The following is an 11844-nucleotide window of genomic DNA, read 5'->3' as shown; positions in this document are numbered from 1 at the left end:
CGGCGTGACGGCGCGCGATAGTCCCCTGCTTTCATAGGGTACTACACCACACCGTGAAAGATGAGGGGGTGAAAAGGCGTGGGGGGTTTCGGTTGGTGGAGACGGAAGCGGCACTCGGGGGCGGGGGTGGTTGAAGCTCAACGCATGTGCAGGCGCTTCGCGTCGCGGCGCTCCGCTCCCGTGGTGGAGGCTGCGAAACCGGCGTACGGAATTCGCGGATCAGAGTCGTCGCATCTCTTGGAAAGATACGTGTGACCGCGGTCGTTGATGTCCTCGACGAGTTCGCCACTCGGAAGTGAATCGAGGCCCCTAAAAAACGTGACCGGACCGGCCACGTCTCCAATTTCTCCCCGACTTTCACTTCCCTGCCGGACTTCCTGTCCCTGGAAATAACACGTGCGAGTCATCCGGGCAAAAAGTTAGGAATCCGCCGGTTCCGTACCTGGCGCGACGACCCCGAATCGATGTGACATTGTGACAGACATTCCATTTGGTTACCGAAAAAGTGGACCTGATCGCGAGATTTCGTGGTCAGAATTATAATCTCGATACCGGGAAGGGATCTTCATAAAAAAGATTGTTATTCTATGAAGACAGGTGTCGATGAGTTGATGACATGATAACTCTATCATTGACCTTCTGAAGTGAATAATAAAAATTGAATCGCAAGTACAAATCTATTGTTCAGGTGAAATTCTGGTGATATAAGTGATTCCAGTTTAAACAAGTGAACCAATATTGAGTATAAACAATTCAAAGGCAGCTTTTTTTATTGGCATTCAGGTAGAGGCAAGATCAAGGTTACTGTGGCTAAATAAAACAATCGATCACAAGTTGATGTCACACTGATGTCACGCTAAGATCGCTATAACCTAATACAATAATTCCTCTCCATTCTCTTCATCCTCTTCATCCTCTTCATCATAATTTGAATCAAATTTCCACTCTCTAAATCATGTTCAGTACCAATTGATTCCTGAAAACAAATCTGAAACCAAAGACATGTCATCCATTGAATCAAGGTGTTTGGTGAGTTTGGTGCGGGGTTCATCGAGGTGAGAAAAAAGGAGGGGGAAGTGAAAGGGTGATGGTGAATGGGCCCGACTCGCGTGTCTTAGATATTGAGTTCGCGAGGATAAATGATAGGACAATCGTGCCCTTACGCCCTGACCTTGAGAGGAGAACCGTTGGAGGACTTGGTGCGGTGACTAGAGGCGAGAGAGGAAGAAAAAACGAGACAGAAGAGGAGGAAGTCGAGGGTGGCAGAAGGCACCAGCCACGACGGGGCCCAGCACCGGGGTGGCGACAAGGCCCCCGGTGCAGGGATACGCGGCCCAAAAAATCGAGGTCAGCCTAGCAACGGCCCTGAAATCCAAGGCGAGACCCACCATCCCCTTATCCTGGGGGAGAACCAGGAGGCGACCTCGCCGACGGAGGCGACGGAAAAAGAAGCGACGGAGGTGAGCAAAGTCGAAAATTAAGTTGTTTGTTGAGACAGCTGGAGCGGATGGTAATTTTGTTTTGAAGAAATTAAGTTGGAAAATAAAGTCAATGAGGTGTCTATAATTTGATATTTGTGTTTTGATGATGAAGTGCATGATAAGAATGTAGATTTCATCAGGAGGTGATGCGAATATTTCTTGTAGTGAAGCTGAGTATTAATTATGAGGATTTATGAAAGTAATAATAAAAATGGAAGCATTTTTTTTTAATTTTGAAGACTCGGCTTAGGCGGAGTTAAAATTTGTTGACTGCACCACGTGGCGAGGTAATTTGTTTTATAAAAATTAAAATAAGTATCAAAGTATCTCTAAAGGGCGGTCGCATTTTTCATTCAATTCGCGAAAAAGGTTTAGATAATAGTTTCATTCAGAAAAAATTTTGTAAGTCCCCAAGAAAATATTTCTTGTGGATTAAATATGAATTCAAATGTGTCCGCTTGGGCACATGTAAATGTTTAGGAATTCTCGTTTGATAAACAAAGTTAAGCAGCACTTAGACTCTGTTAAATCGGATGGGAGCCATCGCACTAAATGGTTCTATTTGTTTGTCAGTTTTTTAAGCAAACTTTACACTCGAACTAATACTAAAAGGTTTTCATCCTTTGATTTTTTATCGTCGAATTCTTGTAAGTAAATATTTTTTAAAGAAATAAAAATATTTGAAGATAAATTTTTTCCAAATTAGAAACAGCGGAACTGTAGCAAATATTTTACCTGAAAGAGTAAACCATGATGTTTTATAATTCAACCATTTTATTTTTTTAATTTGTAAAAATCAATGGTAGGAAAACATTCAATTACAAAAATTATCCTTAAAATAATTATTTTTCGTAAGTTTTAAAGGTTTTCCATAAACAGGGACGTTTTTTCTTGCTTAAGACATAAATGAGAATATAATTTCCAGTCTTAAAGTCATAATAAAACATCATTCACAATTCTTCATTTATCATTCAGATTTCACTAATTAGGAAAATATTTATTATTAATATCTGAGTAAATTTATTCTAAGAATTATTTTACTGATATCTTATCAAATTTTTATAGAAAAGGAATAATTGTTACGTATTGTTAAAACATCAAAATAGTTACGAATTTAGTAATAGTCAGAGAAATTTTGATAATTCTTGTTTAAAGATAAATATTTCAATTAAGAACCATAGACGAATTAAGATAAATGTCTTTTTTATCACGCGGCTAAGTAATTAATTTTAGGGAAACAGAACATATTCTTGCAATATTTCCAATTATTAACTTTACTGAAATATTTTCTTAAAATAATCATCAAAAATTATGATTAAACTTTTAAAAAATCCGATACCAAAAACTTCTTATTTATTTACAATATTATTACATAAGGGTGACTGCAAGTCAGGATAAATCACTTTTAGTAACTTTTCTTTCAAGAGATTAATACATTCTAATAAGTTTTTAACAGATTCTAATAATTTAAGGAATGTGAAAGGATTTAAAAGATTTTAGGGCATTCAAAAGATTTCAAAACAAAATTAAAAGCCCTAAAAAATTTCAAGTAATTTTAAGATTGCAAAGGATTTTTAATAATTTAGGAAATTTTGAAACATTTTAAGAAATTTTGAATATATTTCAATAATTGGCAGAGATTCTAAACGATCTTGAGAAATTTATGGTATTTTTAAATATTCAAGAGATTTTCAAGGGATTTCCAAGATTTTAAATATTTTAAAAGATGCTGAGAAATTCTTAATAGAATTCAATCATTTGAAGTGATTACAAATGATTTGAAAAATTTTATTGTATTTTTAAAACTTCTAAGGAATTTTTAAAAGCTACAGAAAGTTTACGGAATTACGGAATTAAAAAATATTCAAAGAATTTCCGAGAATAATAATATTTCCAAATGATTCTAGATTAAATTTTTGTTTAAAATACTTATAAAAAATTCTAAATTATTCTAAATTCTTTCGAATTTTTTAATTACCTTAAATTCTTCTGAATTCATTAAATTCTCATGTTTTTTTCATTTATCCTGAAGTATTTTAACATCGCCTTGATTTCTTAAACATTTCATAAAATTCTTTTGAATTCCCTGGAGTGTTTTTAATTTCATTTAAAACTTACTGAATTTAGATCATTTTTTATATTTTTTAGTTGATGGCAATTCAATTAAATTTAAAAAAAAAAATTAATTTTAAATTTTTATCAATTTTCTTGAATTTTACTCGTTACCTTCAACTTTTTTTAAGTTCCTTAAAATCTTACAGAAATCAATGAAATTGTTTAGACTATTTCAAATACCCAATTCATTTGAATTCTTTTGAATTTAATTTGAATATTCTTGAAGTCTTATACATTTGATCGAATTCTTTGGAATTCTTTTAAATTAAAAAGAACATTAATAAAATTTTAATTCGAACTTAGTCACTTTTGGTAACTTTTTCAGTTAAAGTATGTACCTTTTTTACTTTTGTAGTAAATTACGCTATGACATTCCCGAGAATAATAAATTAAAAATGTACACATTTAAATTAATATTTTTAATTCCATCTATGAAATATTCTATATTAAAAATTTTACAAGATTACAATCTTGGTTCTAAAGGATTTTAAAGATTTTAGGGTATTATCATTATTTTATTATTATTATTTAAAATTATTTTTCTATAAAATTCATTACAACTAATTTCAATTCAATTTCATAATAATATTCTTAATTTATATAAATTTAAATTATTATTTATAGTTAATTTAAATAAATAAAAGAATATTCTTAAAACATTAATTTGAACAAAATAATAGTCCGCGAAAATGAAAAATTAGTCCAGGAAAAGTCAGGAAATTTCGAAATTGTTTTCCGGCGACGGCTTAATATAAAACCTCAAAATTTGTCATTATAAAACTAATTTGTTTATCAAAATTCTATGAATCCGTTATTTCAAGTGACTGACTCCGAATTTATTTTTTAATAGAAAAAATTTCACCTATCAATTATTCGGTAAAGGGAAGAACACACGTGGAAAGTAAATACTTCTGTTGCTCGCAGGTGTACATGTTGAGCTCCACAGAAGAAGCTGATTTGATAATAATTGCCCGTGATGCAAAACAAACTTGCTGGAATTCTTTTCTTCTTTTGTGTCTCGGTTTACGTGGTAGAATTCAGTACATTCTTACTTGCGATTGTTTAGCCATTAATTGGCTTCTGGAAGGACTGAAGAATGAAAAATGCATTGTTGAAAAGAAACGAAAGGATGGGACAACTTTTATTGGCATGGGAACTTAGCAAGGAGATTAATTCTAACTTGTCAACATTACTATCCAATGAAATATATAGAATGTTATAAATAAATAATTAATACAAATAAAACTTGGAAAAATATATATTTAAGATAAAAGATGGAACATCTGATGAGAGTTGCATCATCAGGGATGCTACAGGTCAGGGAATTCCAGAAAATCAGGGCATGTCAGGGAACTTGAAGCTGGTCAGGAATTTTCAATAAATTAAAGTTAAAGTTCATTTTATTATCTTTTTTGTTGAAATATGAACTATTACATTTTTCTTTCAGCAATTCATCTATTAACTACTTTGAACTTCTTTATTCACAATTTTTGTTTTGTTTGATGATTAATTCATTATTTATTTTGAAAAACTTTTTTCTGTTAAAAATTGAAATATTTTGTTGAATTTTTTTTCTTGTTCGAAAATTAAATTACTAACTAAAAGTTTCAATATTCCATGATAGGTGGCAATTTTATTTTTTTCAGCTGAAAATTTAAATATCTGGTTGAACATTCCCGCATTTTGTTAAAAATTTCTTTTCTGTTAAAACATTAACCTTCTTGATGATAAATTCATATTTTTAGAAAAAAATTCTATTTGTAGTTGTTAAAAATTTAACTATGAGGTTAAAAATTTATTTAAAATTCTAATATTTAGCAAATGTTCATATTTTTGTTCAAAATTAATCTTTTTTTGCTAGAACATTAATATTCTTGGTTACAAATTAATTTCTTGTTAACTTATCTTTTTAGTTGAAAAAGGCACTATTTTGTTAAAATTTAATTTTTCTCGTTGATTATTCACCATTTGAGTTCAAAAAACTTTCTTTTTCAAAATTGGACTATTTTGTTAAACCTTTTTTAAAATTAATTTTATAATTAAAAATTTAGCTATGCCATGTTTGATTTCTTATTTGGTTGAATATTTAAACTTTCAGTTCAAAAATTCCTCTTTTGTGGTGGAATTATAATCTTCTTAGTAACTAATTCATTTTTTTCGCTGAAAATTCATTTATTTATTTATTTGTTTGGTTGAAAATTAGTTCTGCTTATCGAAAATTAATTTTTAACTGAAAATTTAACTGTTAAATTTTTCGTCTAAAATTCACCTATTATCACAGAAATTTAATCTTCATGTTTAAAAATTTATCTTTTTGCTTAAAAATTTAATTATTTCGTCCAGAATTTATTTTGTTTAATAAAAAATTAATTTTCGACTGATTATTTGACGATTAGATTTCAAGGTGAAAATTTATCTTTTCTATGTGAAAATTCAAGTATTTTGTTTAATATTTGTCTTTTTGGCAGAAAGGTTATCTCACTGATTGAAAATTCATCTTTTTTTTTAATTTATCTTTTTATGTTAAAAATTCATATATTTAGTTGAAATTTTTTTTTATAAAATTAATCTTTTAGGTTGAATATTCAACTATTTCATTACATTTTTTTGTTCTTTTTTTTGTTTGAAGATTCTTAATTTGAGTTAAAATTTCGTTTCTTTAAACGAAAACGCAAATATTAAATTTTTTAAATTGATCTTCTTTAGCTAAAAAATAAATTATTTTGTTCAAAATTCGTATTTTCTAGGCTAAAAGTTCAATTATTTGAGTTGACAATTGAACTTGAAATTCTTTTTTTGTTGTTGAAGATCAATCTATTTGTTAGAAATTAGTCTGTTTTGGTTGATGATTCAACTAATTTGTCGAAAATTCGTATTTTGTTGTTGTTTAATTAAATTATTTTTGATTAAAAGTATAAAATATTTGTTGGTGGAAATATCTACTATTACACTTTTAGTTAAGGATTCATTATTTTTAATGGAAGGTTAATCACCTTGTTTCAAAATTAAACCATTTTGTTAAAAATGCACTGATTAGTTGAAAATTAAAATTAAAAATTGTTAAATAAGTAACAATTTAAGTAAAAATTAAAATTTTTAAATTAATTACCATACAATTTTTTTTAATAAATTGCAATTAAAATTTTTTAAGTAATTACAATTTTTTAAAAACTGATGATTGTATTCTGTCGTTTTTTATTTAAAATGTTATCTTTTTATGTTAAAAACATAACTATTTGGTTCAAAATTCATGTATGAATTCTTTCTGCATGACTCATATGACTAAAATTGTTTTAAATAAATTTATAAAAAACAAAATTTTTTCATTAACATTATTGTTATCCTAGGCGTAAAGTTGAGTTTGTACCAAAAATAAAAAATTAGAAAGGTCAGGGAAAAATCAGGACAAGTTAGAGAATTTCCAAATTACGATTATGTAGCAACCCTGATTATTAATTAGGTTTTCTTCTAAATTATAATTTTATAATAACATCTGGTGAGGATAAACATTTTATTATCGCCCTGAATTCATTATTAAAATTAAAAATTAAAATTTAATTTATTACATAATAACCACATCAGTGTAATTTGATGGAAATTAGCACTCGAGAGTACACACTACTATAGAAAAGAATTTCATTAGCATTACCTTCGTAGTGTAAAAGTACCAGATAATTTTTATCTAAACAAAGGCAGTACGATAGAGGAAGCGGCTGGCGATTATGCGAAGCAGACTTTTAAAATAAACTTGTATTTACAGATACAAGATCGCCTTCTAATTTTTAGTGATAAACTTTAAATCAATATTATAATCCCATTTTTCATTAAATTTTCCAAACCAATAATTTTTAATCGATTTTCACTGTAAGATAATTTTTCGATTTTGATTCTAAAAATATGCATTCACAGTTAACGTCGGAATACTAATCGTCGCATATCATTTCGATCATCAACTTTAGATGAAAATTATCAAAATTATTTTTAATAAATAAAAAAAAAAGACATAATCAATGATAGTTTAAAAAAATTCTTTTACGGCAATATGTATCCGATTTTTAAAGAATTGTTATTTAATAAATTTATTTTTGGTTGATAAATCGTTATTTTAGTTGGAGAAACTTTTTTTTTGTTTAAGATTGAATTAATTTGTTGAAAAATATTTTTTTTTCTGGAAATCAATTTTTTAACTGAAAATGTGACTTATGTTTTGTCGAAAACTTATCTTCTTCAGTTAAAAATGAAACTATCTGTTTTAAAATTCTAGTATTTTGTTGAAAATTTGTCTTTTCGTTAGAAAATTAATCTTTTGGGATAAACGTTCAAATATCTGGTAAAAAATTCGTTTTTTTTTATTTATTTTGTTTGAAGATTTATCAAACTATTCAATTTCAGTTAAAAATTTATCTTCTCAGTTTAAAATTAATATATTTTGTGGAAATTTTCTTCTTTTTTTGTAGAAAATTCTTCTTTTGGTGTGCAAATTTAACTATTTAGTTGAAAATGTAACTATTCGTTTAAAAATTTCTTTGAAAAATTATAAAATAATGAATTGAAAATTTACGTATTTACACACAATTATTCTTCTTTGATAGAAACTTAATCTTATTTGTTGACAATTTGTCTTTTCGGTTGAAAATTTACTTCTTTCGTTGAAAAATGGTTTTTTGATTGAGAATTAATTCTTTAAACTGATAATGTAATTGTGCATCAAATTCAGAAAATTTTACAATTGTAGATTTTAATTAAATTTTTTATCATTCTAAATTGAAAATAAAGTATTAAAAGTTAGTAATTGTCGGTTTTATATTTAAAGTGTTTAAAAGTGAATAATAAAAAATTTAACATTTTTAAATAAACGTTTTTAAATTAAAAGTCTTTAAATTTGCTTAATTTCTCACCTTTCCATATTTTACGACTTCAAAATCATTCAATTTGATTTATGTTTTTAAAATTGAAATATTTTAATTTTCAGGCCCAGTAGCTTATGTAATTTCAATACTATTATTTATTACAAATGGAAACTTAATTAATTGGATAATTAAAATGTTTTTAATTTTAAACTAAAAGTGTTGAAATTCAATTTTTTTTTAATTTCAAGTACCTGAAATTGTACAATTAAAAATAGAAAGCCTTTTATTTTGTGCAGTTTTTTATTTCAAGGTATTTTACAGGATTTTCATGAATTTCAAGTAAGTATACTAGAATTCAAGGTACTTAGAAAGATATTAAAGATTTTGTAAACGTTTTCAGTGGGATTCTATATATTTTCCGAGATACTACAAAATTTCGAAAGGTTGCAAATGGAGCCAGTTCAAAACTGTATATGGGTTCTGTCAAATGTGTGCAAGATGGTGTTTCACCAGAAATTGTTGAATAAACTGCGATAAATGTGCAAGTGCATTGTTGTGGTGAAGGACCTAATTTACAATTTTCCACAAATCAGGTCAAATCTTGACTCGAAATTTTCAAAATACCAGTTTTTGGAATCACTCCCCATTGAAGTATAGAAAAACTTATAAATCGCCCAAAAGATGCTTTTCGAAAGTAAATGGCCAACTTTTTGGCAAAACTTAATTCCTCACTTTTTGTGCGGTGCGTTCCGTCATCCTGAAATAGGTCGCGTACGTGGTTAGACGTTTACGCGATTGCGTATAGTATTCGAATAAAGATTTTTAGTTCTGTTTTACTTACTAGAGGGTTTCAAAAAAGTTTTCCTGAATGATAAATATCAGTTTTTGACAAAAACAGAACTATACTCTATTCCTCGAGAGATAATCTATAGCCGGACCAACTTACGTCCTCTTTGCGCAGTTGGAAATCTTTTTTAAAGAAACTTGGCCCGCACGCTCATTAAACGTCATATAAAAATTGAGTGGCTGCTTCAATATGCGCGTCTGTAAGTTATTTTCTCGGGGAATAGATTATATACTGAATACTCTATTCCTTGAGAGAATAACCTACACTCTACAGTATCACATATTTACGTATTTGGACGGAGATACTGTCGAAGAAGGAGTTTCCTGGATGAGTGTCAAATATTAAAGCAGGCACTTATTTTTTTATAACGTTCAGGAAGCGTGCGGGTCAAGTTTATTTAAGAAATTCTTCCATAGCTGCGCAAGGTGGATGTAAGTTGCTCCGCCTGTAGACTGATACACTCTTCTTATACTCTATTCCCCTCTCGGGCAATAGAGTATAGGTACCTCATTTTTTATTATTTACCTCAATTACCTCATTTACCTCAAGCAGGCACTCATTTTTTTATAACGTTCAGGAAGCGTGCGGGTCAAGTTTATTTAAGAAATTCTTCCATAGCTGCGCAAAGTGGACCTAAGTTGTTCCGCCTGTAGATTGCTATACTCTTGTTATACTCTATTCCCCTCTCGGGGAATAGAGTATAGGTACCAAATTAGAGCATAAGATCGGACTCTTTCCGGATATACGTCGAATTCAATAATCGTGAGCATACCACCCTTGTTTGTTAACTACTGAAATAAAAAAAAAACCTTGGACTATAAAATATTATAAGGAACTACAAAAGTCAGTAAGTGGTGATCCACTGAAGCAGACACTGGACTTTCTAAGAAGCTCTTATCGGTCTATGTACGATACTCGGAATCTGCAGCGTGCTTGAAATGTTCGGTAATTCGCTAACCGCTCTTAATTGTAATTGTTCCGCGGTGAATTCCAGAGAGGACCCAGTACGACTCTTGCAAGAACACAAATTCCACTGTTAACTATAATTCACCGCGTTTCTTGCACCATTCTGCAGCGAAAGCCGCTCGACCGTTCCGGCTCCACGTTAGCGTTACAATTCGGTTTTTCGTCTCTAGATCAACAAATTTCATTGACGTGCCGATCAGATTCCTTGAGACATCGGGACAACACCGCGAGACTGTCCATATATATTGGTCTTCTTCTGGGACTTATGAATTGCAATCATGCCCTTTTATGTTGCATTTGTCGAGAAACTTGAGGAATTAAACCGGATTGGGCTCTAAATTCAAATCAGTCAACGCTTGACTGATTACATCAATCGTGCATGCTTTGACTGATAAATCAGTCATTTCTACTGACAAAATATCAGTTTTTTTGGATGAATCAGTCAATATTGTTGACTGAATTAAATAGGCACTTGAAATGATTGATCTTCTGGTAATAGAAGTGACTTATTAGTTTGCTATAATTATGTAGTAAAATTATTTCGAAATTAAAGTATTTCATTAAATTCCTGCGTTTTTATAAATGATTAAAATTAACCATAAATGTCAGTTTAACGCATTGACAGTTATGGATTACATCGAAAAAAGAACAAATTTAATTGTTAGGGAAAGTTACTGAAAGTCACTATTAAATGTTGTTGGTAGTTTATCTTTCTCTATCGACAATTTAACTACTTGTTTGAATGTTAAACTACTTCGTTAAAAATGAATTATCATGCCTAAATATTTATTATTTTGGTTCAAAACATATTTCTATGATTGATAATTTAACTATTTTGTTGAAAATTCTTTTTTTTTTAAATAGAATTTTATATATTCTATTTTTTGTTAAAAATTAATCTTCTTTATTTGAAACTTCAACTATTTGTTAGAAATTTTATATATTTTGTCAAAAATTCGCCTTTAGTGGCATAAAATAAATAATTTTGGCTGAAAACTGATTTTTTTTTTATAAATTCAAACTTTTCTTTAATAAATCTATTTTGGTTGAAACATCAACTGAAAATTTTTTGTTGAGAATTGTTATTTTTTTTATTTAAAATTTTACTCTTTGGTTAAAATTTTAACTACTTTATTTTAGTTAAAAATTTAATTTTTATTTAAAAAGTAACGCTTATGGTGAAAATTCGTCGTTTTTGCGATAAACATTAATTTTTCGATGAAAATTTAATTATTCTACTTTTCGTTAAAAATTAATCTTTTAAGCCGCAAATTCAACTATTTGTTGTAAATTTGATATATTTTATTAAAAATTTTCCTCTATTTGTAGGAAATAAATCAATTTATTGAAAATTGTACTATACTTGGTTAAAGGTTTAATTACTTTGTTAAAAATTCATTATTATGGTTAAATATTTTTAATATTGGTTATAAACTTATTTTTGTGGTAAATAATAATTTAACTATTTTGTTCAAAAAACATTTTTTTTCAATAGAAATTTATTTATTCAATTTTTTGTTAATAATTGTTCTTCTGCATTTGAAAATTCAACTATTTGTGAAAAATGTAATATATTATGTTGAAA

The 11844-nt window shown here is 28.6% G+C and overlaps 1 protein-coding gene across 1 annotated transcript in view; it reads left to right on the top strand.

The window, feature by feature from the left end:
• Positions 1–1375: 1375 nt before the first annotated feature.
• LOC117181616 (homeotic protein antennapedia) overlaps positions 1376–11844 on the top strand; it is a 133004-nt gene continuing 122535 nt past the window's right edge. Inside the window, exon 1 of the mRNA XM_033374480.1 lies at positions 1376–1460. The gene's annotated coding sequence lies outside the window, so the exon portion shown is untranslated. The remainder of the gene's footprint in view (positions 1461–11844) is intronic.

Source organism: Belonocnema kinseyi, chromosome 10 (assembly GCF_010883055.1).
Source record: "Belonocnema kinseyi isolate 2016_QV_RU_SX_M_011 chromosome 10, B_treatae_v1, whole genome shotgun sequence".
In the NCBI taxonomy this organism is placed as follows: domain Eukaryota; kingdom Metazoa; phylum Arthropoda; class Insecta; order Hymenoptera; family Cynipidae; genus Belonocnema; species Belonocnema kinseyi.
The sequence above is the reverse complement of the archived record's forward strand: the minus strand, read 5'-3'. Positions and strand labels throughout refer to the sequence as shown.